This window comes from Elephas maximus, chromosome 3 (assembly GCF_024166365.1).
Source record: "Elephas maximus indicus isolate mEleMax1 chromosome 3, mEleMax1 primary haplotype, whole genome shotgun sequence".
Lineage (NCBI taxonomy): Eukaryota > Metazoa > Chordata > Mammalia > Proboscidea > Elephantidae > Elephas > Elephas maximus.
Genome location: NC_064821.1, coordinates 139,272,807 through 139,280,155, shown reverse-complemented (window position 1 = coordinate 139,280,155; position 7,349 = coordinate 139,272,807).

Here is a 7,349-nt window from a genome sequence, read left to right as displayed (position 1 = left end):
TGAATATTTTCTGGTGTTAAACATTTTAAATTCCTTAATAATTTTTTCAGTATAGTTTTAAAGTTATTTTCTTAGTAGTTGCTGTTGTTGGTGGTTGCTGTCCAGTCAATCTGACTCATGGTGACCCCACGTGTGCAGAGTAGAACTGCACTCCATAGGGTTTTCGAGGCTGTGACCTTGCATCTTAATTTATCAGAATCTACTTCAAATTTATACTAAGTTAATTCTGGTAAAATACACAGATTCTCACTGCTATTACCAAGTTTTAGGATTTTTTGTCTAATAAATGTTTCTTCATTGAAACTATACCCTTAGGACAATTCCCACTGATTTTAAGTATTTTTTTCAATATAATTTTAACCCTTTATGCTTAGTTAGCCAATAAGCAGTTCCACAAAACTCCATGTGTTGTCATTCCAAAAGTGGCACCAGAGTAACTCGTTTTTTGAAAATTTTAAAAAACATTTAGCCACATAAAATACATTGCTATGTATTGTTCCAAGGCCTTGGAAGGGAACTGTGCAAGAGGGGGGGCCCTGGAAATTGAGCTTCATTAACTTCACAATAAATTAGCCCCTATTTAAGTGGAGGGTATTAATACACAATTATAAATACTCGAGGGATGCTATATATTAAAAATCATGTTGTTGGGGCCAGTGGTTGTGAGTGTGGCTATTTTTGACTGCAAGGAAAGATTTCTCAAAGAGGGAATCAACTTAAGACAATGGCCTAGGGAAATTTTTCTGGATAATGAGGTGTTAACGGATGTATTCCTGATGATAAGTTTTACAGAGGACCTAAAAAAAAAAATTCTACATGTAGAAATAAAGTTTGTAAGCTGCCTAGAACTCATCTCAGTCATGAAATACCCAAGTTTTCAGGGGAAAAATAAATGCCAGAAACATTTCTGCGATTGCCTAAGCAGAAAGAAAAAATGTAGGTGAACTTCAATATGTGCTGGTATTAAACCACTTATTTTAGAAAATATTAATATAGAAATATACATATAAGGTAATGGAATATTAGCAATTCCTAGAAACTGGGAAAGTTGGGAAGAACTATGAACTAGTTTTTGCAAAATTAGTCCATTTTGCCTGTGTGAATAAGGAAAAGCACGATGCAGGGGACAACTGAGAAAGTGTGTTAAAATTAAACACTTCCAAAACCTCAAATAAATGGGCCTTTTAAAGAGCCTTTAAAAAGTAAAATATAAGCACACACTGTTTGAACTAATGGAGAAAGAATTGCAGTAATGTTACACAATCAAGTACCACTGATTTGGGATAAAATATAAAGTATAATATACAAATTCAAAAAGTGTTGCATTTCAAATAACTTTAATGGAAGTAAGGTTGATGTACTGTGAAAAAATAATTTAAACATTTTTAAGGTAGCTTCAATAATGAAGCTACAATGTTAAAGAAGGATGTAAAAAGTTTGAATAAAATTGTTTTATTAATGTGATTAAGGAAAAACAATATACCCACATTGCATAAATAAAATATGTCATTTTAACTGTATGTCTTACTAAGGTAATAAATTAAACAATTTTACATAGACATTTTACTACTTCTTATACATTTCCAAAGGTTTTTTTTTTTTTCAAATTGGTAAAAATTAGACCTTTTGTCTTATATTTACACCTTTATTGCATCTTTTTGATTAAATGGATTGTTGTTAGGTGCTGTCGAGTAGGTTTCAACTCATAGCAACCCTACACACAACAGAACGAAATGCTGCTTGGTCCTGTGCCATCCTTACAACTGTTGCTATGCTTGAGCCCTTTTTTGCAGCCACTGTGTCAATCTATGTCATTGAGAGTCTTCCTCTTTTTCACTGACCCTCTATTTTACCAACATGAAATCCTTCTCCAGGGAATGATCCCTCCTGATAACATGTCCAAAGTATGTCTTGCCAACCTTGCTTCTAAGGAGCACTCTGGTTGTACGTCTTCCAAGAGAGGTTTGTTCGTTCTTTTGGCAGTCCATGGTATATTCAATATTCTTTGCCAACACCACAATTCAAAGACATCAATTTTTCTTCAGGCTTCCTTATTCATTGTCCAGCTTTTGCATGCATATGAGGCAATTGAAAACAGCATGGCTTAGGTCAGGCGCACCTTAGTCCTCAAGTTAACATCTTCGCTTTTCAACACTTTAAAGAGGTCTTTTGCAGCTGATTTGTCCGATGCAATGAGGCTTTTGATTTCTTGACTGCTGCTTCCATGGGTGTTGATGTGGATCCAAGTGAAATGAAATCCTTGACAACCTCAATCTTTTCTCCATCTATCCTGATGTTGCTTATTGGTCCAGTTGTGAGGATTTTTGTTGTCTTTATGTTGAAGTATAATCCATACTGAAGGCTGTGGTCTTCGATCTTCATCAGTAAGTTTTTCAAGTTCTCTTCACTTTCAGCAAACAAGGTTGTGTCATCTGCATAACACAGGTTGTTAATGAGTCTTCCTCCAATCCCGATGGCCTATTCTTCTTCATATTGTGCAGCTCCTCAGATTATTTGCTCAGCATACAGATTGAATAGGTATGGTGAAAGGATACAATCCTGACACACACCTTTCCTGACTTTAAACAATGCAGTATCCCCTTGTTCTGTTCAAACAACTGCCTCGTGATCCATGTGCAGATTCTTCATGAGCACAATTATGTGTTCTGGAATTCCCATTCTCTGTAATCGTATCCATAATTTATTATGATCCACACAGTGGAATCCCTTTGCAAAGTCAATAAAACACAGGTAAACATCTTTTTGGTATTCTCTGCTTTCAGCCAGAATCCACCCAACATCAGCTATGATATCCCTGATTCCACATCCTCTTCTAAATCTGGCTTGAATTTCTGGCAGTTCCTTGTTGATATACTGCTGCAGGCACTTTTGAATGATCTTCAGCAAAATTTTACTTGCATGTGATATTAATGATAGTGTTCGATATTTTCTGCATTTGGTTGGATCACGTTTCTTGGAAATAGGCATAAATATGGATCTCTTCCAGTTGGTTGGCCAGGTAGCGGTCTTTCAAATTTCCATATATGGGTGAGCACTTCCAGTTCTGCATCCATTTGTTGAAACATCTCAGTTGGTATTCCATCAATTCCAGGAGCCCTGTTTCTCGCCGATACCTTCAGTGCAGCTTGGACTTTTTCCTTCAGTACCATCAGTTCTTGATCATATGTTACCTCCTGAAATGGTTGAACATCGACCAATTCTTTTTGGTATAGTGACTGTGTATTCTTTCCATCTTCTTTTGATGCTTCCTGCGTCATTTAATACTTTCCCCATAGAATCCTTCACTATTGCAACACGAGGCTTGGATTTTTTCTTCAGTTCTTTTACCTCGAGAAATGCTGAGCGTATTCTTCCCTTTTGGTTTTCTATCTCCTGGTCTTTGGACATGTCATTATAATACTTTACTTTGTCTTCTCGAGCCACCTTTTGAAATATTCTGTTCAGCTCTTTTACTTCATCATTTTTTTCCTTTTGCTTTGGCTACTGATGTTCAAGAGCAAGTTTCAGAGTCTCTTCTTAGATCCATTTAGGTCTTTTCTTTCTCTCCTGTCTTTTTAATGACCTCTTGCTTTCTTCATGTACGATGTCCTTGATGTCATTTCACAGCTCATCTGCTCTTTGGTCATTAGTATTCAATGCACCAAATCTATTCTTGAGATGGTCTCTAAATTCAGGTGAGATATACTCAAGGTTGTACTTTGGCTCTCGTGGACTTGTTCTAATTTTCTTCAGTTTCAACTTGAACTTGCATATGAGCAATTGATGGCCCGTTCTGTAGTCAATCCCTGGTGGATTCAAACTGCTGACTTTTTGGTTAGCAGCCTAACTCTTAACCACTATGCTACCAGGGTTGCTGGCCACTAGCACAGGCCCTTGCAATTCCTTTTATGGTTGTTGAGTTACTGCCTTGCCCTCAGTGCTTTCAGTTTCATATTGCCCTAATTCCATTAGATAGTTGCTTTATTTACTTACCTGTCCTCTTGAGGAAATCTTACAAGTCCCAGGCCATAGGAGGAGTGAAATAAAAGCCCAAAGATCCAGAGAGAGACAGAGAAGTAAGAGAAATCACTTCACCTAACTGAGGAGAAAAAAACAGGTAAGAACTCTTACTACTTTCTCATCAACTAGCTTTCCCTCCACCTTCAAAAGATCTCTGCTGCAGGACATAGAGGCTGCGACAAAGTTGGGGCAGGGTGGGAAGAGATTATAAGAGACAGTTTTTTAAAAAAAAAAAAAAACTACCAGCACCAAGTTAGGCTGCACTGAGCTTGAGTACTTTAGATGGAATCCTTGCCTAGTCAGGCAGCAGAGCGTCCCTGAGGGCTCATTGCTGTGCTCTGGGTTGAATCAGTCACCAGCAGAGGTGAGACCTAAACTGAGAACTTGAAATGCTTTAGGATTGTCTTTTTCTTCTTGACATTGTCTGTACCAACTGGGCAAAAAATGAAATTATCATTGACTTTGAAGGAACTTGCTCAATACTGTTCCAACTGCAGTTAAGAAACTAAAAGGGCTCCTGATGTGTTATTTTTATAAGAACAAAATAACAATAAATGAGATGCAGGGTAAAAAGCTCATCGAATGTGTTAAAGACAAAGAAAGAGAAAACTGAAACTCAGAGTTTCGTGAATATAATTTTCTTTTTTAAATAATTTTTATTGTGCTTTAAGTGAAAGTTTACAAATCAAGTCAGTCTGTCACATATAAGTTTATATACACCTTACTCCATACTCCCACTTACTCTCCCCCAAATGAGTCAGCCAGCTCCCTCCTTCTAGTCTCTCTTTTAGTGATGCTTTTGCCAGTTCATAAAAAAAAATTAAAAAACCCCTCTCTACCCTCCCATCTCCCCTCCAGACAGGACATGCCAATACAGTCTCAAGTGTCCACCTGATGCAAGTAGCTCACTCTTCACCAGCATCTCTCTCCAGTCCAGTCCCTTCCATGTCTGATGAGTTGTCTTCAGGAATGGTTCCTGTCCTGGGCCAACAGAAGGTTTGGGGACCATGACCACAGGGATTCTTCTAGTCTCGGTCAGACCATTAAGTCTGCTCTTTTTATGAGAATTTGGGGTTTGCATCCCACTGATCTCCTGCTCCCTCAGGGGTTCTCTGTTGTGCTCCCTGTCAGGGCAGTCATTGGTTGTGGCCGGGCACCATCTAGCTCTTCTGGTCTCAGAATGATGTAAGTCTCTGGTTCGTGCAGCTCTTTCTGTCTCTTGGGCTCATAGTTATTGTGTGACCTTGGTGTTCTTCATTCTCCTTTGATCCAGGTGGGTTGAGACAAATTGATGCATCTTAGATGGCCGCTTGTTAGCATTTAAGACCCCAGACACCACACTTCAAAGTGGGATGCAGAATGTTTTTGTAATAGAATTATTTTGCCAATTGACTTAGAAGTCCCCTTAAGCCGTAGTCCCCAAAACCCCGCCCTTGCTCTGCTGACCTTCGAAACATTCAGATTATCCCGGAAACTTCTTTGCTTTTGTCCAGTCCAGTTGAGCTGACCTTCCCCGTATTGAGTATTGTCCTTCCCTTCACCTAAAGTAGTTCTTATCTACTAACTAATCAGTAAATAACCCTCTCCCATCCTCCCTCCCTCCCCCCCTCATACCCACAAAAGTATGTGGTCTTCTCAGTTTATACTATTTCTCAAGATTTATAATAGTGGTCTTATACAGTATTTGTCCTTTTGCATCTGACTAATTTCACTCAGCATAATGCCTTCCAGGTTCCTCCATGTTATGAAATGTTTCACAGATTCGTCACTGTTCTTTATCGATGCATAGTATTCCATTGTGTGAATATACCATAATTTATTTGACCATTCATTTGTTGATGGACACCTGGGTTGCTTCCAGCTTTTTGCTATTGTAAACAGTGCTGCAATAAACATGGGTGTGCATATATCTGTTCTTGTAAAGGCTCTTCTTTCTCTAGGGCATATTCCGAGGAGTGGGATTTCTGGGTTGTATGGTAGTTCTATTTCTAACTGTTTAAGATAACGCCAAATAGATTTCCAAAGTGGTTGTACCGTTTTACATTCCCACCAGCAGTGTAGAAGAGTTCCAATCTCCCCGCAGCCTCTCCAACATTTATTATTTTGTGTTTTTTGGATTAATGCCAGCCTTGTTGGAGTGAGGTGGAATCTCATCGTAGTTTAAATTTGTATTTCTCTATTGGCTAATGATCAAGAGCATTTTCTCATGTATGTGTTAGCTGCCTGAATATCTTCTTTAGTGAAGTGTGTGTTCATATTCTTTGCCCACTTTTTGATTGGGTTGGTTGTCTTTTTGTGGTTGAGTTTTAACAGAACCATATAGATTTTAGAGATCAGGCGCTGGTCGGAGATGTCATAGCTGAAAATTCTTTCCCAGTCGGAAGGTGGCATTTTTACTCTTTTGGTGAAGTCTTTAGGTGAGCATAGGTGTTTAATTTTTAGGAGTTCCCAGTTAGTAATGTTTTGTATACTGTTTATGCTATGTATTAGGGCTCCTAGTGTTGTCCCTATTTTTTCTTCCATGACCTTTATCATTTTAGATTTTATATTTAGGTCTTTGATTCTTGAGTTCTTTTTTGTGCATGGTGTGACGTATTGGTCTTGTTTCGTTTTTTTGCACATGGATGTCCAGTTATGCCAGCACCATTCATTAAACAGACTGTTTTTTCCACATTTAACTGACTTTGGGCCTTTGTCAAATATTAGCTACTCATATGTGGATGGATTTATGTCTGGATTCTCAATTCTGTTCCATTGGTCCATGTATCTGTTGTTGTACCAGTACCAGGCTGTTTTGACTACTGTGGCAGTATAATAGGTTCTAAAATCAGGTAGAGTGAGATGTCCCACTTTGTTCTTGTTTTTGAGTAATGCTTTACTTCTCCAGGGCCTCTTTCCCTTCCGTATGAAGTTGGTGATTTGTTTCTCCATCTCATTAAAAAATGGCATTGGAATTTGGATCAGAATTGCATTGTATGTATAGATCGCTTTTGGTAGAAGAGACATTTTTACAATGCTAAGTCTTCCTATCCTTGAACAAGGTATGTTTTTCCACTTACATGGGCCTCTTTTGGTTTCTAGCAGTAGTGTCCTGTAGTTTTCTTTCTATAGGTCTTTTACATCTCTGATAAGATTTATTCCTAAGTATTTTATCTTCTTGGGGGCTACTGTAAAGGGTATTGATTTGGTGATTTCCTCTTCAATGTTCTTTTTGTTGGTGTAGAGGAAGCCAACTGATTTTTGTATGTTTATCTTGTGTGCTGACACTATGCTGAACTTGTCTATTAGTTTTTCTAGTTTTCTTGAGGATTTTTTAGGGTTTTCTGTGG